Raw genomic sequence first — 22,101 nt, 5'->3', positions numbered from 1 at the left:
GATGACATTTCTTTAGAAAAACCATGAGAACACACACACACACACACACACACACACGGATATTTATATAGCACAAAATCACACACACACACACACACACACACACACACGGATATTTATATAGCACAAAATCCACTCTACAGCAACCCTAAATACTCAGGACAGTCAGCACAAACACTGCATGGACTGAATGACTCTCAAAAAGAAATAAATATTGGCGGGGCACGGTGGCTCACGCCTGTAATCCCAGCACCTTGGGAGGCCAAGGTTGGGTGGGTTGCCTGAGCTCAGGAGTTCATGACCAGACTGGCCAACATGGCAAAACCTCCAAAAATACAAAAAATTAGCTGGACGTGATGGTGTGCACCTGCAGTCCCAGCTACTCTGGAGGCTGAGGCATGAGAATCGCTGGAAGCCAGGACGTGAAGGTTGCAATGAGCCGAGATAACGCCACTTCACTCTAGCTTGGGCAACAAAGCAAGACTCTGACTCAAAACAAAACAAAACAAAACAAAGGAAAGAAAAAATAAATAAAGATCCAAAATAGAAAAGGTTGATTTTGGTCCTGAAATAGGAAGGAAAAAAAAAAAGGTACACTGTTCCCTCTGATAATATAGGGTATGGTTAGTTTTGTGGTTTGAATACTCTTTAAATCCACTAAATACTCATTCAGCTGATATTTATTAAGCATCTATGTGCCAGGCCCTATATCAATCTAGCATGAGGTCTGTTCCAGAGCTTAGAATCCCAATCACTGGGATTGGGTGCTAATCCACCAAAAGCTTTCAATAGCAAAAGTTTATGGAATTTTACTCTGTGTCAGGCAGAAAAATTAAACAGCCAGTAGTTATCACAATTAAGGTAGAGAGGCTCTTACACTGCCAATACAGTTCTACATAAATACATTATGAAATAGGAATAGGCTGTAGGTCAGAAGTTAAATGAAAGCATTTAGTCAAACATTGAATCTGCCAGCCAATTCACCTTTCACTACTGAAGAGATTATCTCTAAAATACTAGTCCAGGGTTACAGAAAGTCAACTAGGTTACCTTAGTTTCTTGACACTGGAGACAAAAAGATTTGTTTTAATAAAAGTGGTGATTAACACCTCAAAATAATTGACTTTAGTTAGGTAAAATCCATCAACTGGAATGAAAGCATCTCAGGATCAAATCTCAACTACTAATGCTTTAAGCAAAGGCAAATGAGGTCTTTTTTTTTCTTTTTTTTTTTTATCTGAATGTCTTATTTCTCTCTTTGTCATATTCTTTTTTCAGTAAGTAATGCAGGCAAGGCCAGCAAAAGGACAATGACAAGTGTGTTTTGTGACTCAGGAAAGGAAAAGTCAGCCATGCAATGACCTATGAGAGAGCTACTCCTGTTTCACCCCAGATCATCACCTCGATTCCAAAGCCACTCCAATTACTCAGAACCACAGCTGAAAACTCTCTGAACACACCACTTCTCCAACAAAAATTTTCTGCAAATCTATGCACCAGGTACCACACAAGGCACTCAAGATACAAACATCGTACCCTTGAACTGAGTGTGGTAGCTCACACCAGTAATCCCAACACTTTGAGAGGCCAAGACGGGAAGATCCATTGAGGCCAGGAATTCAAGACCAACCGGGGCAACATATTAATAGCAAGACCCCATTTCAATAAAAAATGTAAAATTAGCCAGGCATGGTGGCACACACCTGTAGTCCCAGCGACTCCGGAGACTCATGTGGGAGGATCACTTGAGCCCAGGATTTCCAGGGTGCAGCAAGCTATGGCTGCGCCACCGCACTCCAGCCTGGGCAACAGAGAGAGGCACTCCTGCCTCTAAAAAATAAAAAATTTACTGAGCAACTACTCTGTGCCAGGCTGTGGCACATTTTCCTAAGTGTCAGAGAAACCACAAAGGGAGGGGGCATCAGAAGTTATCTGTGGCCGGGCATGGTGGCTCAAACCTGTAATCCCAGCACTTTGGGAGGCCGAGACGGGTGGATCATGAGGTCAGGAGATCAAGACCATCCTGGCGAGCACGGTGAAACCCCGTCTCTACTACAAAATACAAAAAAACTAGCCGGGCGAGGTGGCGGGCGCCTGTAGTCCCAGCTACTCAGGAGGCTGAGGCAGGAGAATGGCGTAAACCCGGGAGGCGGAGCTTGCAGTGAGCTGAGATCCGGCCACTGCACTCCAGCCTGGGCGACAGAGCGAGACTCCGTCTCAAAAAAAAAAAAAAAAAAAAAGTTATCTGTGATTGTCTTCAGATTGCTTGGCCAGGTGACATCAAACAGATGACAACTTGGCCTATCAAAATAAGGTCAAGTTATAACAATGGCTTCCTATCATTTACTGGCACAACCCCAAAATAAAAATAATAAAGGCTTAATTCTGGCCGGTCACAGTGGCTCACACCTGTAATCCCAGCGCTTTGGGAGGACGAGGCAGACGGATCACTTGAGGTCAGGAGTTTGACACCAGCCTGGCCAACAATGGCGAATCCCTGTCTCTGCTAAAAATACAAAACTTAGCTGGGCATGGTGGCACACGCTTGTAGTCCCAGCTACTTGGGAGGCTGAGGCAGGAGAATCATTTGAACTCAGGAGGCGGAGGTAGCAGTGAGCTGAGATCGCGCCATTGCACTGCAGTCTGGGCGACACAGCAAGACTGTGTCTCAAAAAAGAGGCTTAATTCTATAGTTTTTTGCCTTACGAGCCTGCCAGTTTATGTAAAAGTCTAACACAGAATTATACAATATAATGTTGAGGGCTACATGCATATACAAAAGTATATGGTAAAGCAAGAGAATAATTACAAGATGCAGGATAGTGCTGGAGGAGAGAGATGGAGAAAGGAGCTATGGGGGCTTCAAGGGTACTGATACCATTCTGTTTCTTGGGCTGGGTGGGAGATACAAAATTGTTATCCTTTGTAGCACACATATACCCACACATCTGTATTACCTTTTTGTTCTGACCGTCTGTAAAGTGAAGGCAAACTAGATACACAAGACAGAGCTGAAGGAATGTTCACAAAACAGCAAATTTCCAAGATGCCTGGCTAAGTCACCAGAAAGAGATAATTACTCAATGTTCTTTTCATTGTTCTACAGAAAATGCTGAGAGTGAAAGACCCCTGTAAACGAGCTCAAGTCCGTTGTAAGACTGCTCTACCGTGAAGTATCAGACTGTGTGTATGGGACAGAACTAGGAGAAGGCTTGCTCACCCTGGTATCATCCCTTCACCAAAATACCACTAATAACAGCAGTGCACATGTGTGCGCGCACATGCACACACACATACATGCATCAAGGGGCCTGGTCAAAGATGAACTGTATAGCTTTGTGATTCTTCAAACTGCAAGTTCTTTATCTCCCCACTTGTAAGAGTATTTTGGCACTAAAGTAGTTATTTGGGGGGAAAAAAAATACAGTGAAGAAAAACTTCATTCTATAAATTATCCCTAATATCACTTTGATGAATCTCTTCCAATAAGAAAATAAGCTTTAAAAAATAAAAAACCTTGGTTAAAAAAATAGATGTCAAAGTCCTTTAGAGGCAGAAATTACGGCAGAAACTCTTAAATTTAAGGCATTTTGGCACTTAAGTGACTCATTTCAGACATCCAGTATCCACCCTTCAATTGGTTTTTGTTCAAAGCTTGACCTTCTTTTCCTTCACACCAAAAATACAGTTTTAAATCACTCCCTGGCACTTGCTATGGGTAACTATGAAGAAAACACCTCAGCCTCCTGAGTAGCTGGGACCACAGGTGCGTGCCATCATGCCCAGCTAATTTTCGTATTTTTAGTAGACATGGGGTTTCACCTTGTTGCCCAGGCTGGTCTCGAACTCCTGACTTCAAGTGACCCTCCTACCTCAGCCTCCCAAAGTGGTGGGATTACAGACATGAGCCCCAGTTTTTGTATTTTTAGTAGACATGGGGTTTCACCTTGTTGCCCAGGCTGGTCTCGAACTCCTGACTTCAAGTGACCCTCCTACCTCAGCCTCCCAAAGTGGTGGGATTACAGACATGAGCCCCAGTTTTTGTATTTTTAGTAGACATGGGGTTTCACCTTGTTGCCCAGGCTGGTCTCGAACTCCTGACTTCAAGTGATCCTCCTGCCTCAGCCTCCCAAAGTGGTGGGATTACAGACATGAGCCCCAGTTTTTGTATTTTTAGTAGACATGGGGTTTCACCTTGTTGCCCAGGCTGGTCTCGAACTCCTGACTTCAAGTGATCCTCCTGCCTCAGCCTCCCAAAGTGGTGGGATTACAGACATGAGCCCCAGTTTTTGTATTTTTAGTAGACATGGGGTTTCACCTTGTTGCCCAGGCTGGTCTCGAACTCCTGACTTCAAGTGATCCTCCTGCCTCAGCCTCCCAAAGTGGTGGGATTACAGACATGAGCCCCAGTTTTTGTATTTTTAGTAGACATGGGGTTTCACCTTGTTGCCCAGGCTGGTCTCGAACTCCTGACTTCAAGTGATCCTCCTGCCTCAGCCTCCCAAAGTGGTGGGATTACAGACATGAGCCCCAGTTTTTGTATTTTTAGTAGACATGGGGTTTCACCTTGTTGCCCAGGCTGGTCTCGAACTCCTGACTTCAAGTGATCCTCCTGCCTCAGCCTCCCAAAGTGGTGGGATTACAGACATGAGCCCCAGTGCCAGGCCCAAAGAAAATTCTGAATCCAGTATAATTGGTCAAGTACATACTCTTCAGAGCCAGACTGACTGAGTTCAAATCCTGGCACCAGTACTTAAAGGCTATAAGAGTTCTGTCATGTATATTTTTGCCTCAGTCAAGTTTGTGCCTCAGTTTCTTCATCAATAAAACGGGAATAATATCACTCAGGGTTGTTTTGAAAGTTGTATGTGATTAACATAATATGTATAAAGGACTTGGAATGATGCTGCTTGCAAATTTCATTCAAGAACATGGAGATCTAAGTATTTGTTTCTATGTGCCAAGGGTTGTTCTAGACCATTTCTTTTTTGTTCTTGTTTTGGAGACAGGGTCTCACTCTGTCACTGAGGCTGAAGTGCAGTGGTGTGATCACAGCTCACTGCAGCCTTCACCTCCCAGACTCAAGCAATTCTCCCACCTCAGCCTCCAGAGTAGCTGAGACTACAGGCACATGCCACCATGCCTGGCTAATTTTTTTTTTTGTAGAGATGGGGTCTCATCATGTTGCCCAGGTTGGTCTCAAACTCTTGAGTTCAAGGGCTCTTCCTGCCTGGGCCTCCTAAAGTGCTGGGATTACAGGCATGAGCCACCGCACCTGGCCAATTCTAGAAAGTTTGTATACATGAACTCATCAAATGCTCACAAATATCTATGAAGTCTAGGGTATAATATTCCTTATTTCTTAGATGAGGAAACTGAAACAGAGAGATTAAGTAACTTACCCAAAGTAACTGAGTTAATGTTATACAGCCTAGACTCAACTTCAAGCAAGTTGGCCCCAGTTCATTTTCTTAATCACTACATGCTGCTTCTTAATGTTTGTGAGCATTTCCTTGAACAGAAATATTTTGCATGTTAGCGTACACCCTGCTGAAACATGATGCTAGCACCTGTATAAAAGGGATAGGTTCTTACTAAAGAACTGAGCTGATGACTGTAAGGAAATACCTGGTTCTGCTCTGTATAACCACCACTTCCTTTAGGTACTGTATCTCTAACTAACTAAAAACTTAGTTTCTATGTGGCTGCTTCCTACCAAACTATAAGCATCCTTTAATTCCATACCTTCTCACCAGTCAGCTTCCTTTCCTCTCTCCCAGACCTTCTCCCTCCCCCAATCCATCCTAGACACAACTCCAAGAGAGACCTTCTGAAAACACAAGGTGGCACAAGTCACTATCTTGCTGACACCACAGTGTGTTCCTTGGTTTGTCGGATGGCATGGATGAATACTCCTTAGGATAGCATTCAAAGTCTCTCTGATCTAGCCAGAAACTACTTCTCAACCTTACCTCCCACCCTCATTTCCTTATCGTTCATCCTTCGACCCCGTATCTGTGCCAGGCACAGAGTCAAGTGCAACTGTGGTTCCTACCCTACCACAATCTACAGACTCGTGGAGGAAAGACAGTACAGAACACAGAGGTGGACACTCCAATCTGACCTCAGGTCCGAAAGAAGCTTACCACACTGGAGTTGGGCTTCTGAAGGGCTAGGAAAAGTTGGCTGGAAGAAACACCCTTCAGTTTGTGTGTTCCTCCAAGAAGCTTTCGCGGATCATTTTTCTCCTATCTTACCTTGAGAGTTAATCCCCACTTCTGTAATCCACCAGCACATGGGCTAAAGCTAGTCCATTCAGTGTCTGTACTACAGAGGTGTTCCCTGTGGGCAGAGGCAGCCCTGTGGGCCCCCAGCTGAGTAAACACACTGTGACTATGCACACATTTCAAGATGCTCATTTCTCCAGGCAGACTCAGCCGTGTGCCTGGGAACACTTGGTGGGCAGAACCAGGGTTGGACTGCAGGCCCCGCACACCCCTTAGCCAGGTTCCCCCCGACAGGTCACGATTTGTACAATCATATGCAGTGGCCTTGTACCTTTACCTGACATTTCACTCCTCCAGTGGAGCAGACATTGTTTACAAATCCTCCAGAGCAGATTATCATCCCCTTGAGGCCAGAGGCTATCTTAACAGTCAAGCGAGAGCCACTCTACTTGAGATGAAGAAGTATCATACCTCTAAACTCTTCCACCTTCCTATCCATAGGACCCTACAAATTATTAGATAAACTTCTCACTACACCCTTTACCATATCTTACGTATTGTATCGTTCACCCCTGACAGTCACGGTCATGACTTTCAGGCAATTAAGACTCAGAAAAGCCTTCTCAACAAATGAAACATCATGTGCAGCAATGGTTTCTTTAAATGCTATCTTATAGTCTGATTCTTTGGCAAGCCTTGAACAACTGAGGAAAATTACTGAATTAAGCATTCTTTTACCTGATTAGACTACATAAGTGGACATTTGGTGCATATTGCCCTTGGTGCTCACAACTATTGCTTCAGTCTACACAAGTTGGTGCAGAAAGATCATTACCACAGGTTGTGTTTGGATCCCAAGCCTAATTTCTTAACAAGGAAGGATCTGTTCCCACAAGTGGATGCTTGCTCCTCCTGAAGCTATCTGACATTCTTAAACACCCACAAAACGCATGAGTCAACTCTGAAAGATTTCTGAGATTAGGATTCCAAAGTATTCTCTGACAGAAGCAGCAGAAAGGTTAGCATTAAGGAAATGATTTACCGTTTTTAACATATAGGTACATGGAAGTCACCTCAAGGGAGGTTGTACAAGGCTTCACCAACAAAGCCCAACTGCTTCTCTTTGAGCCATCTTTCCTGAGTGTCTGTGTGACACAGATAAACTTTACCCTAAAAGTGTCCTAATAAACCCCAAGCCAGTAGAGATTTGTAAGCTATTTCTAAAGAAGGTAACAAAGACAGGTTTACACCTTATTTAATATAATTTTTAAAACTTTGAAATCATGAAGACTATAATCCTACTCATTTTTGTTCCTTTGGTCATTAGACTAGTATGCTCGTGGCATCAAGTCACCAATCACTGGTCTCTGAGGGAAAAGAGACCTCACATGGAATACATCTGTCTTCAATACCTTTCCTTTGCCATTTAGTCTGCAATATTTAGCTCACGATAGGGGCAATTATTGTTGGTCTTCAACCAAAGGAAGTTGTAGCCAACATTACTCAAATCTGTGATCTGCACAATCGATTATTACCTAAGTCAAAAGCAGATTAATAGTAAAATGAAAAATTATTTAACCTAGATTTGAGCTCAAAAGTACAAATGCACATCTCTTAATCACTAATTGTGAGATTAAAAATAAAAGAATTTGTAATGTGATTTATTTCCTGACATCTGCATTTTATCAAGGGACAATCCCTTTTTAAAAACATTGACACACTGGAACGGCTTCACACCGAGGCAATGGCATATATGATACCAGGAACTACTACTGCCAGGCTGGGAATCAGGAGTCCCAGCTCTTTGTTCTGCTTTCAACTCACTGCCCACAGGACTCTGAACACAGCAACGTATTTCACTTACCATGGCCTCAAGTTTCCTCATCTGCAAGAAAGAGGTAGACCGTTGGACCTCTGCAGTCTCTGCGGTGGCACTTCAATTCCCTGCATTTGGGGCCTTGTGTGAAGGGTAGAGGACTAGCCTCCCCACACTAGCTTCCCTTAAACCACAAAGGTTCCATCTCTGTGGTGAGGAGGGGACTTTACAGACTAAGAGTCTCCCGGCATTTACGGGCAGCGAAAGCAACTGATCATCATGACCATTCTAAACGTGAGGGTGGGAGTCAGGACGGGAACTCAGGCCTGAATCATCAGTTAGTGTTCTTTTTACCATTCCTTCCCTAGAACACTTCCTGAGAATAAGGGCCAATGCTTTGTGAGGCCTCTTCACTCTTTTCTCTCTAGCCAGACTGGATATTTATATTCACTTAGTCTAATTTTGTATCCAGGGTCCAGAAATGTGTTGGCAGTGGGTATGTTTCTATAATAGCCAAGATAAAAAGATGCATGGACAACAGCCATGACTTTGGGTAGGGGAGGGGCTGGCATTACTGAAAAAGAAGGTGATCCAATCTCTAAGCACAAAGGATATCCAGCCAATTCTTTCTCCTTAGGTTTTCTCATTCCTCCAGCAAATCAATTATTATTTGATCCTTCATATTTATTCAAAGAATAAAACAGTACAGTAACCTTCTTTTAAAACTAAATAAGTCATGAAAGTAAAAGATACTGGAGCTTCATAAGCCAAAAAATTTTGGACGTCCTACGTCAAGAGTATTTTCTTGGCCTAGGATAGGAACACATGCATTCATAAACACACCATGAACATCTGGTGTAACACCACATGCGGCTTTATATAAGCAGCAGAGGAGAAAAGCAGATTGGGATGAATGCAACAGAAGTTGGGCAAGGGAGCAAATAGGAAAACGGCAAGTAATCTGAAAGATTTGCCAAAATCACAGAAGAGTTTTAAACCCAGAATGTTTAACCGTCTCCTCAAGCTCATGTTCTGCAAATCTGCCTTGGTATCCACTCTAGCAGGCACTTTCAGCCCTACAGAGTAGGATTACACTGGAAATCTCAGGGGACCTCTGGATTTTCTTACTCTGTAAAAACCACAGAACAGCCTCCCTGTAACCTGAGCATAGCCCAAGTACTAGCTGCATTCAGAGGATAAGGACGAATGTCACTTTTAAAGCAACACAAATAGTAATTCCTTGCCATTGCACAAGGCCCGGAGTGTGAATCTATCCGGCTGTGCCGTGCACCTTGTTGGCTGCCTCCCTGAGCAGGATCTTGGCTGCAGCTCAGCAGAAGCAAGGCTGCTATTCTCCAGTGCCATCTGCTCACACAGGATGGATTGCTACTGCTGCCCATGAGAGTCTTCCCTCTCTCTCTCTGTAGTAACTCTGGCAATGCCCTGTTAGAGAACTACAGCAAGGGCTCCAAAAATGTGTGCTGCTCAGCAACCTCCTGAAGGGAAACGGGAACAGGGAGGGAGCTGATGCGGACACTCTTCTGACAGGACCTCCTCAGCTCTCAGCAAGGTCAAGCGGTCCACTGAGCGGGCCAACACGCAATCATCCTTCAACAGCTAGCAAGAACGATACCAGTAGCAACAGTAATGAAACACTTAGGAAGTACTGGACCGTGGGTTGTCAAATTAAGGTCATGACCACTATTTTGGTTGTTTAAAATAAAAAGTGTTTGGCACACAAAAAGAGAAAATATTATAAATTATTAAAATGTGTTTCACGTAACTGCAGGGTTAAGCTCATTCCTACTGTGAAGCACATTAAAAATAAATATCCATAAAAATTTTAAAAGAAAAAATAAATAAGCAAATATTGGGCCAAGTCTTTTTATAATCCCTTGTACGTATTATCTCAATTAATTCTTTCAACAACCGTATGAAGTAGTACCATTATTATTCTTGGTTTGTGGTTAAAGAAATAGAAAGTGTTTGAGTAACTTGCCTGGCTGGCTTCCCAGGCAATGTGGTTCCAAAGCCTGAACTCTTAACACGTGTCCTACAGCAAGTGGCTCCCTAGACCCTGGGTCCAAAGCCTTCCCTCACTTCCTCAAGCAATTTCTCTCACACCGTAATTCTTTGTTCAACCATCAGTCCCTGTCCCCTTGTGAACGAGAACATCTCAAGGACAGGTCTTGTTGTGCTGAGTGACTTAAACAAAGGATCAGGGAGCAAAGGATCCCATAAGTACAAAATTTTAAATTAAGTGAGTAAATGAAGAATGGAAAAAGAAAAAAGAAGGCAAATTGTAGCCAAGAAAAAAAATAATAATAATCCCTGACACTCGAGGGTCTGTCTTTGACAAAGGGAAATTCAGTCTCTGAATTTAGGAAAGAAAATTAAGAAAACTCAGTCTCTGAATTAAGGAAACAAGTTCCTTGCATTCTTAGAGAGACTTGGGGGAAAATAAACTTCACCTAAAAATTTAATCAGGTTGGAAAAAAACCAACTAGAGTGTCAAAACATCTGCCTATGCTTTGTTCTGGGCCCTTCATTCAGGAAAAACAATTTAATGAGTTTTTGGATCAATAAAGTTAAGGCTAGGGGCCGGGCGCGGTGGCTCAAGCCTGTAATCCCAGCACTTTGGGAGGCCGAGACGGGCGGATCACAAGGTCAGGAGATCGAGACCATCCTGGCTAACACGGCGAAACCCCGTCTCTACTAAAAACACAAAAAATTAGCCGGGCGAGGTGGCGGCGCCTGTGGTCCCAGCTACTCGGGAGGCTGAGGCAGGAGAATGGCGTGAACCCGGGAGGCGGAGCTTGCAGTGAGCTGAGATCTGGCCACTGCACTCCAGCCTGGGCGACAGAGCGAGACTCCGTCTCAAAAAAAAAAAAAAAAAAAAAAAAAAAAAAAAAAAAAAAAAAAAAAAAGGCTAGGGTTTATTTGGGGGATTGAGGGTGAAGAGGGAAACCTTCTGGATTAGAAAGCCAAATCCTTCTGGTATTGGAGGATTGAAAGCTGAGAGACAGAAAAAGAACAGAATCTCCAGAAGGGGAAAGAGCAAGAAATCAATGAGCTGAACCTAAGCCAGGGGAGGGGCAGGCAGTGGCTGAAGGGGTGTGTGGGGAATGGCTGATAGGTTTTTAGGACACTGGTGTCTAACCCGCCATGTCAAGTTCCTTGCACCAGACTTTAATCCCCATCACCCCAAACCTTAATACAACCAACTTACCTAAGTAGTCTTTTTTTTTTTTTTTTTTTTGAGACGGGCTCTCACTTTGTTACCCAGACTGGAGGGTAGTGGCACGATTATGCCTCACTGCATCCTCGACTTCCCGGGTTCAGGGGATCCTGCCACCCTCAGTCTCCTAAGTAGCTGGGACTGTAGGCGTGTGTCACCACGCCTGGCTAATTTTTTTGTATTGTGTAGAGACGAGGTTCCACCATGCTGCCCAGGCTGATCTCGAACTCCTGAGCACAAGCGATCTGCCCACCTTGGCCTTCCACAGTACTGGGATTACAGGTATGAGTAGTGCTTTGGGAGAAGGAAAGAAGAAGGGTTGGGTCCAACATGGGATGAAGTCATACAGAAAGGGCAGCCTTTCCAAGGAAAGACTGAAAGGCAGAAGTGAAAAATTACAGAAGCATGCAATCTGAGGAAGAGGTGACCAAGGAGAATACCCAGTACTAGAGATGTGGTGTGGAGGGCTGTGAAGCCACTGAGTAAAGGATGAGGGCCCGAGTCTTTCTAATTTGGCAGATAAAACAGGAGACAGGGACAGCTGATCTCCTGTTAAGTGAGAAAGTTGTATGTTAACTCTGTGGTGCAAGCCAGGTGCCACAGACTGTCACCCAGGGTCACTAATAACCTCCACCATGAGAACACATCTACTCCCATATGGTGTAGCCACTACCATGCCACACACCATAATGATTCAGTACTGACAACCAAGATTTGTGGTTCAAAAATCTCTTGCTAGGCCGGGCGTGGTGGCTCACGCCTGTAATCCCAGCACTTTGGGAGGCCAAGACAGGTGGCTCACTTGAGGTCAGGCGTTCGAGACCAGCCTGGCCAACATTGTGAAACCCCGTCTCTATTAAAAATGCAAAAAATTAGCCAGGCATGGTGGTACATGCCTGCAATCCCAACTACCCGAGAGGCTGAGACAGGAGAATCGCTTGAACTCAGAAGGCGGAGGTTGCAGTGAGCACAGATCATGCCATTGCACCCCAGCCTGGGCAACAGAGTGAGAGTTCAAATAAATAAATAAATAAATAAATAAATAAATAAATAAATAAATAAATAGAAAAGCTCTTGCTGGCCAAGATGGCCCAGAAGTAGAAATAGTAACGAGGAAGAGAAGAAAGCATTGGGTTTCATCTTGCAACTCTGGAAGTCTTACTCTACTAATTAATCTAAAAACGAGCTAATAAAATTACCCAATAGGAAACCTCAAACTCTGCCAGATTTTGCTTTCTGGGTAGGACAATCTATTCCCACAGTTGTCTCTATTCCAATATGAGTTCCTGGATATCTGAGGGTGTTTCCATCATAAATCAAACTGCCTGCAGTGCATCAGGCCCTTGATTTCCATCAGTAAGTTTATTCTATACCCAAGTCTCTGCATCTTATTTGATTCCATATTGCTATTCCAAATAACACATGCATGAAATTGAATGCTCCACCAGATATACTAATTTTAGAGTCACTTTAAAATTGTCACACTTTCTCCAGCACCAAATAAAAGGAGGAAAACAAAGCAGGCATATATAATTCAGCAGCTGCCACAGCTGCTCTCTAAAAACTGGTACAAAGAAGGTGACATATTTGAGACAAGAATATCCCCTCCCTTTTTTCTTTTCATTTAACACTAAACCAGAAGATACCTGCAGTCTTTAAAGATGATCAATTGGTGCAGTAGAGCTACTTCACCAAGGAATCAGTCAAAAAACAAAAGTTACGTTTTAAAAAGCGTAAAGTTTACGTTTTAAACACATTCCACTTCCCAAATATATATATACACACACACACATTATATAACATTATATATAACATATATATTTGGGAAGTGGAATGAGTTTAAATATATATATATTACATATTATACAACTATATATAAAATATTATATATTACATAATATATAATAATATATTTTTTATATATATAGAGAGAGAGTTGACATGGAGTCTCTCTCTGTTGCTCAGGCTGGAGTGCAGTGGCACGATCTTGGCTCACTTTAACCTCTGCACCTGGGTTCAAGCAATTCTTATGTCTCAGTCTCCTGAGTAGCTGGGATTATAGGCATGTGCTAATTTTTTATTTTTAGTAGAGACAGGATTTCACCACGTTGGCCAGGCTGGTCTCAAACTCCTGACCTCAAGTGATCCACCCACTTCAGCCTCCCAAAGTGCTGGGATTACAGGCACGAGCCACCATGCCCGGCCCTAAGTATATAATTAGATTCCACTTCTTTGCGACTTAAAGACATGACAATCTTCAGATAAATTTAAACCTAATAAAATCCAATGATAGCTGCTATGGTGATTATCAGTCTATTCAGCCCTATGTATTTTAGGCAAAGCATCAACAACATTCGTTTTACCTGACCTTTTAAGAGCAACTATTGGCTGGGTGTGTTGACTCACGCCTGTAATCCCATCACTTTGGGAGGCAGAGGCAGGCAGATCAGGAGGTCAGGAGTTTGAGACCAGCCTGGCCATTTAGTGAAACCCTGTCTCTACTGAAAAAACAAAATTAGCCGGGTGTGATGGCGGGCGCCTGTAGTCCCAGCTACCAGGGAGGCTGAAGCGGGAGAATCACTTGACCAGGGAGGTGGAGGCTGCAGTGCGGAGATTGTACCACTGCACTCCAGCCTAGGCAACAGAGGGAGACTCCGTCTCAAAAAATAATAATAATTATTTAAAAATAAATAAAATAAAAATAAATAAATAAAAAAGCAACTATTTTTGAAACACGGAATAAGTCTATATCCAAAAAAAAAAAAAAAAACAGGCCTATATTTACACCTGTAATCCCAGCACTTTGGGAGGTTGAGGCAAGCAGACTGCTTGAGTCCAGGACTTCCAGACCAGCCTGGGCAATACAGTGAGACCCTATCTGTACAAAACATAAACAAAAACAAAAACAAACCAAGCATGGTAGCGTGTGCCTGTAGTCCCAGCTACTCAAGAGGCTGAAGCTGGAGGATCTCTTGAGCAAAAGGTGGAGGCAGCACTAAGCTATGATCATGCCACTGCACTCCAGCCTGGATAGTAAAGCAAGACCTTGTCTCAAAAAAAAAAAAAAAAAAAAAAAAAGGAAGAAGAAGAAAAGACAGACCAGTAATTAGAACAGGAATGACACCCTAACAAGGAAGATGCCTAGCCTGAAACCCTTAACAGAGGGCTGCTCTGCCTTGCATAACACTTGAACTATCAAGAACGAAGCTTTAAATAGTTGATTCTGCAAACTTTTTTGGCCTTTCACCAGTCACTAACGATGTGACAGATTTCCAAGATATAACTAAAGGCAAGAAACAGAACCAGTATTACAGGAAGATCCTATCATCATAATTTAACTTCTAGAAACACCACAGTGAGTTCCTGGCTCCCGTCACTTAGAACATCTCGCGCCGACTAACAGCAGTTCCAGCTAGAGCTCAGCCACCATCTGTGGCTGTCTTTCACAATCTCAGCCATAAAGGAAAAGCAATGTTTCAAACGTGCTGTTTGGTTTGGCTAGGCTCCTCTACGCATAAGCTAAGTGCACCTATTTTTCATTTTCTGGGATCTGAGCTCCAGCAGTGTTTGAAACATGACATTCAAAGCACCATTTAACAGAAGACAAGAAAGAATGACATCCTCTAATACCTTAAAACTGATCTTAATTATGAGATTTGGATTGGGACTCTGAGACAACCTAACAGAAAATGTCCTGGGGCTGGGGGGTGGGGGAATGGCAGGACTTTCCATGAGGCACTAAAATTCATGTCCTCTACAAAACTAACCCTAGGGTAATCACTACTAACAACAAATACCAATACACTGGCCTCACACCACCCTAGGGTGAGGAAGTGAGGGACTGTGAGCAAAGAATTGAAGAGGGGCCACACGCACACACAAAACCGGCCAACCAATGACCAAGAAAAAATAATACTTTAATGTAATACTTTTTTTTTTTTTTTTTTTTTTTTTTGAGACGGAGTCTCGCTCTGTCGCCCGGGCTGGAGTGCAGTGGCCGGATCTCAGCTCACTGCAAGCTCCGCCTCCCGGGTTCACGCCATTCTCCTGCCTCAGCCTCCCAAGTAACTGGGACAGGCGCCCGCCACCTCGCCCGGCTAGTTTTTTGTATTTTTTTAGTAGAGACGGGGTTTCACCGGGTTAGCCACGATGGTCTCGATCTCCTGACCTCGTGATCCGCCCGTCTCGGCCTCCCAAAGTGCTAGGATTACAGGCTTGAGCCACTGCGCCCGGCCCTAATGTAATACTTTTAAACACGCCCAAAAAATCCATGATTAAAAAAACTATGGAAAGTTTAAATGCAAATAGGATCCGACCCTACATATGTCTGACAGTCTTACTTCACCCTCATCCTGACCAGGCCAGATCTGGAATTTATTTGAAATTTTGGTATGTTGTTCATTTTATCACATTAAACTATTATTTATCTTGATTGCTGAGTGTTTTTGGTGCCCCCTTAAACTCTTCACTGGAGGAGAGTGCCTCAGCTTCACTCCCCTTGCCCTGCCCAGGCCGTCAGTATGCATGAATCTGTGTAATACTAGAAAACCCTGTGCGCTAGCTCCACCATTACTCTCATTTACACATGAGTAAACCCAAAACACTTCGACTACTGTGCCGAAGGTCACAGAGCTAGCGTGGTCAAATCAGGATCTAAATCCAGAGCCTACACTCTTAAACACAACCACACTACCTCTCTGAGCTTTGCATCACCACGTCATTTGGTATAAATCAATACAGTTCTGGATTTTAGAAAATCCAGATATGTGGAAACAATCCAAATTAACTATAATTAAAGATAATTTAGGGAAATTCAGTCATGAGTTGTTCACTGCTGAACAGTATCTTGCAATATTTAGGCTAAGTTTTTCTTTTCTCTTTTTTTTTTTTTTTGAGACAAGTTCTCACTCTGCCAACCAGGCTGGGGTACAGTGGTGCAATCATAGCTCACTGTATCCTTGAACTCCTGGGTTCAGGCAATCCTCCCATCTCATCCACCCTAGTAGCTGGGACTGCAGGGGTACACCACCACAGCCAGCTGTTTTTATTTTTGTAGACACAGGGTCTTGCTACATTGCCCAGGCTGGTCTCAGAAGTCCTGGCCTCAAGTGGTCCTCCCACCTCAGCCTGCCAAAGAGCTGGGATTACAGCCGTGGGCCACTATACCTGGCCTAAGCTAAGTGTTATTTCCACCATGCTCCCAGCATTTTTGTCCTGCCATTGATTTTAGATAGCCATCTTACTCTTCAGCATAAGCCAAGGGAGAAAATCTCTGGCCAGACTCAAAGGGACAGAACTACAGATTTGAGTCCTGGAGTAGCTGGTAGGTTCTGAGACAGCCCTGGTATGCACCCTCAAATACGGTAGGTAGGCTTTTGAGACTAACTGAGCTAGAGTGTGGCCTGCAGGACAATGTTCAGAAGTACTTTCCAAATAATGTGTTTATTTAGAAAGAGAATAGAATATGGAGAGCAGGCTGGGTGTGGTGGCTGGGTGTGGTGAGTATGGTGGCTGGTACCTATAATCTCAGCACTTTGGGAGCCTAAGGGGGAGGGATCACCTGAGGCCAGGAGTTCAAGACCCACCTAGATAACACAACAGAGACCCTCATCTTTACAAAAACAAACAAAAAGAATATGCAGGGCCAGGCATAGTGACTCACATCTGTAATCCCAGCACTTTGGGAGGCCGAGGCGGGTGAATCACCTGAAGTCAGGAGTTCAAGACCAGATTGATCAACATGGTAAAACCTCATCTCTACTAAAAACACAAAACTAGCTGGGCATGGTGGCACATGCTTGCAAGCCCAGCTACTTGGGAGGCTGAGGCAGGAGAATAGCTTGAACCTGGGAGGCAGAGGCTGCAGTAAGCTGAGATCACACCATTGCACTCCAGCCTGGGCAACAAGAGTAAAACTCTGTCTCAAAAAAAAAAAAAAAAAAATGCAGAGTAACCTGCTAAAGCTACTACAGTGGTTCTACCACACTTAACCAGTTGTTAGTGGTGGCCACTGCAATTTAAAAGGGTCATGGTGAAAGGCTGAAAAAGAATTAGAAATGATATGGGAAGAATGGTAGAGAGAACTGGGGCCATTTTCCTTGGTGGAAAAAAAGACAACTTAAGTCAGAGAAGTGCTGCCTAGCAACTATTTTCAATTATCTGAAGAGCTAGTGGATTTAATTTATGTGACAACAAAAGACTGAAGTTGGACAAATGGATGACAGTTTATGGATGACAGTTTCAAGGAGCTGGCTTTCATCTCAGTATAAGGGGAAAAAAATCTTCCAACAATTAGACCTGTCCAGCAATGAAAGAGCCTGTTTCCAGAGAAGGCGAGTTAGCTGTCAGCTGCTATAGAAGGGATCCAGCACAGAATGGCCACTTGGACAGAATGACTTAAAATCCCTTCCAATTCTAAGACATTAAGAAATGGAACAAATCATTAAAATTAACACATTCATTGTTATGCATAGTGTTTAGTCTCTAAGAACCCTAGAAAACCAAAACAGAACTCTGAGCTCCACGGAAAGGAGATCTTGCATTTTTTTCGTGCTCCAAGCTAGATCCTTGATTTTGTTTTCTAAACTAAGCCACTAAAGTAACACAAGTAAAAAAAACAAACAAACAAACAAAAAAAAAAAAAACTATTTCCCTTTTGGAAAAACAAAATTATATCCTGAGACAGTATTTATAGTTACCATTTAAGAAAACTGGGAAACTGTACTCATACATGCGATCAATATTTTATAGCTCTCTTGTAAACTACATTGGCTGTTCTACCACAGTCATGCAGAAGAAAAAAAACAGAAGCAGCTGAGTTCAAAAAACAAAGCAGACCAGGCAGACCAGGAGTTGAATCAGATATATCAGCAGCCCAGCACATTAAAAGGCCCTGAAAAAAAATCCATCCGATTAGACCAACAGGAAAACTTAGAAAACTGCCCCTCTTAACGATGACATAATTTGTTTCTGTTTTTGTTTTTTGAGACAGAGTCTTGCTCTGTCACCCAGGCTGGAGTGCAGTGGTCTGATCTTGGCTCCCTACAACTTCCGGTTTCAGGTTCAAGTGATTTTCCTGCCTCAGCCCCCTGAGTAGCTGAGACTAAAAGCGCAAGCCACCGCACCTAATTTTTGTATTTTTAGTAGAGACAGGGTTTCGCCATGTTGGCCGGGTTGGTCTCGAGCTCCTGACCTCAAGTGATCCGCCCACCTGGGCCTCCCAAAGTGCTAGGATTACAGGAGCGAGCCACCACACTGGCCAAGATGACACAATTTGTAAAAAGGAAGTATGGCCAGCCCCAGTGGCTCACACCTGTAATCCCAACACTGTGAGAGGCCAAGGTAGGAGAACTGCTTGAGTCCAGGAGTTCAAGACCAGTTTGGGCAACACAGTGAGACCCCGTCTTCAAAAGAACTTTAAAATTGGTGGTGTGGTGTTAAGCACCTGTAGTTTCGGCTACACGGGAGGCTGGGGTGGGAGGATTGCTGGAGTCTGGGAGGTTGAAGCTGCAGTGAGCCTTGATCACACCACTGTATTCCTTCAGCCTGGGAGATAAAGCAAGACTGTTTCAAAAAAAATTTTAAAAAGCAATTATGGATTCAAGGAGTCTTCCAAAAGAGGAATACACATAACTTTAATGCAAATATTTTTGTTTGGACAAGACTGAACACAAGAGAAGTACAAGGGAAAACAGAAGGACAGCACAACTAATAGGGGGTTTATAAACAGTGAGCAAGTGTGGCCTCTGCTGGGTGGTACACACACACACACACACACACACGCACGCGCACACACACGCACACACAGCTTAAATCTCACTGGATTGTGCTAGTGCTTCCATTCAAAGCTCCACATTCACTAAGGAAGATTATAAATGAAATCAAAGCATTAGGACTCCAGAAAAGAAGGGAACAAACAATAGAGAAAAGTCCCCTACTTGCCAGGCATTTCACACAGACGACCCCATCTGACCCTCAGGAATCAAGTTTAATTAACTTCCCCCAGGAAAAGGTAGAGCCAGAGTTATGCCTGCCTCTAAAGTCCACCTATATTTTCTCTACAGCATATAGCTAACTCCCTGTGCCTACCATTTGCTGTGCCAAAGGCCACCAGATACCTCCACCTGAAACTTCTCACAGGTATGTTAAGCTCATTATCCTCTTTACGCCTGGACTGCCTGGACTGCCGTCCTTGTGTTAAATGGGACCACTTTCCCAGCACAGTCATTCAAGTTCACCCCTTCAAAAGGCAGCACTTGGCTCTGCCCCACCCACCATTCTCCTACAGTCCTATCAGACACTGCCATCACTACCCCCACTCCTCTCACATCCCCTTTTATCCATTACTGTTACAGTTTAGACCCCATCTAAACTGTTGTGGCACCATCTTAGCTGTGCTTCAGTTTCCCCCCACTACAATCCACTTCACACTCTGCTACAAAAAACAGCCACCAAAAGGAGTTTGAGGAAGGCATTCATCACCCACGAGCGACTATGAACTCAATCTGGAATTACATGTAAGCCCCAAGGGGCATTTCCAGCTTCTTGTCTATAATTCCTCCAACTCTAGGTTTCAATGAAGGTTCCTTTTTTTTTTTCCCCCCCAGACATGGGATCTCCCTGTGTTGCCTAGACTGGAATGCAGTGGCTATTCACAGGCAGGATCATCATGCACTACAGCCTTGAACTCCTGAGCTCAAGTGATCCTGCTGCCTCAGCCTCCCAAGCAGCTGGGACTACAGGTGTGGTGTGTGTCATCTCACCTCACAAAGTTGCCTTAATTTTAATTGTCTACTCACAGACATGATCCCTACATTAAAAAATACCCGTGGCCGGGCGCGGTGGCTCAAGCCTGTAATCCCAGCACTTTGGGAGGCCGAGACGGGCGGATCACGAGGTCAGGAGATCGAGACCATCCTGGCTAATATGGTGAAACCCCGTCTCTACTAAAAATACAAAAAACTAGCCGGGCGAGGTGGTGGGCGCCTGTAGTCCCAGCTACTCGGGAGGCTGAGGCAGGAGAATGGCGTAAACCCGGGAGGCGGAGCTTGCAGTGAGCTGACAGCCGGCCACTGCACTCCAGCCTGGGCGACAAAGCGAGACTCCGTCTCAAAAAATACCCTGCTTTCACATGTTTCCACCTACTACTACCTGGCCCATCCTTCAAGGCTCAGTTCTAACGCCATCTTTCCCAAAGCCCTCTAATTCTTCTGTCCAGAGGTGTAACAAACAACTATTAAGCACTGTATGTTAGACACTAGAGGTTTTTTAAATGAACTTAATAAAAGTTCATACAAGTAACTCTTCCCTCTACTGTTCTTAAAAAAGTGTTTTCATTCCTATTTTTATAGCACTCAATATAATTTGCTTTATAAAATAATTAGGTGTATTTTTATCTTGCAAATTGTTGAAGGCAGAGACCATTTCTTACTCTGATTAACAAAATGCTTTTGGAACAGACTGATTTTACAAGTGCTTAATAAGTTTAAAGTCTACCCATTTGTCTGCCAATACTGACAGCCTCTTAACTGTTCTCCCTAGTTTCACAGTAGAACTTTCAACCCCAGTTTCCAAATAGCCTGAGTGATCTATTCAAAATGTGAGTCAGATGTCAGTCCCATGTTTAAAAACAATGGCTACACTGTGGATTAGGCAATGGTGTCTTAGCTATGACACCAAAAGCATAAGCAACAAAAGAAAAAACAGATCAACTGGACTTCATCAAAATCAAAAACTTGTGCTCTCAAGGGAGCCATCAAGAAAGTGAAACAGGATAAGAGAAAATATTTGTAAATCATGTATCTGATAAGTGACTTGTATCCAGAATATATAAAGAATTCAATAAGGAGACAAATGAGCCAATTAAAATGGGCAAAGGATTTGAATGGAACTTCTCCAAAGAAGATATGCAAATGGTCAGTAAGCATATGAAAAGAAGTTCAGCATTGTTAGTCCTCAGACAAATACAAATCAAAGCCACAATGAAATACCACTTTATACTCAACAGGGTAGTTAAAATCGAAAGAGAGAGAAAGGGAGGGAGGGAGTGAGGGGTGGTTAAAGCAAGCAAAATATGACCTGAGAAGGACTCCATACTTCTGTATTTGAGTCCTTGTGAAACCGCCTTTGCAAAATTATAACTGAGGAAATTATGACAGGGAAAGAAATCAGACCTAACCGACTCCATCTTGCTTCTAACCTTTAAGCTGCCCTTGTTCATTCCTGGGTGTAGGCCAAACTAACTTTGGGAAGGAATTCAGTACATGGGTTTGACTCTGAAACAAAACTGATAACAGCCCTTTCCCGAAAAGACCCCCTTCTTGCCTGGGGACCAGTCTGCCTTTGCAAGACTAACAAATTAGCTACAAGATTAGAAATTACAGTTTAGGGGTCATGCAGCCTCTGGCTCCAAGAGTCCAAACCTCCCCAAATTGCTCCTGGGGATAACATCATTCTGTAAAATCTAAGATCAGTTCTTGAGATATTTTGGAGATCCTGTACTCAGTGGATCAGCTGACACCACCCAGACCCATAATCTGGCTCAACAAGTTCTGCCATCCCACCCAGGAACAGAAGACAGCAAGAAAACCTCACTTTGACCCCCTATGATTCCATCTCCAACTGACTAATCAGCACTTCCCACTTCCCAAGCCCCACCCACCAAATTATCTTTAAAAACTCTGATCCTTGAATGCTCAGGGAGACTGATTTGAGTAATAATAAAACTCCAGTCTCCCATACAGCCAGGTCTGCGTGAATTACTCTTTCTCCACTGCAATTCCTGTCTTGATAAATCAGCTCTGTCTAGGCAGCAGGCAAGG

The 22,101-nt window shown here is 43.6% G+C and overlaps 1 protein-coding gene across 6 annotated transcripts in view; it reads right to left on the bottom strand.

Annotated features, from left to right (window-relative positions):
* AK4 (adenylate kinase 4) overlaps window positions 1-22,101 on the bottom strand; it is an 82,175-nt gene that overhangs the window by 43,767 nt on the left and 16,307 nt on the right. The gene's annotated exons all lie outside the window — the stretch shown is intronic.

The sequence above is a fragment of the Macaca thibetana genome, chromosome 1, assembly GCF_024542745.1.
Source record: "Macaca thibetana thibetana isolate TM-01 chromosome 1, ASM2454274v1, whole genome shotgun sequence".
NCBI lineage: Eukaryota > Metazoa > Chordata > Mammalia > Primates > Cercopithecidae > Macaca > Macaca thibetana.
This window is presented reverse-complemented; position numbering and strand designations above follow the sequence as displayed.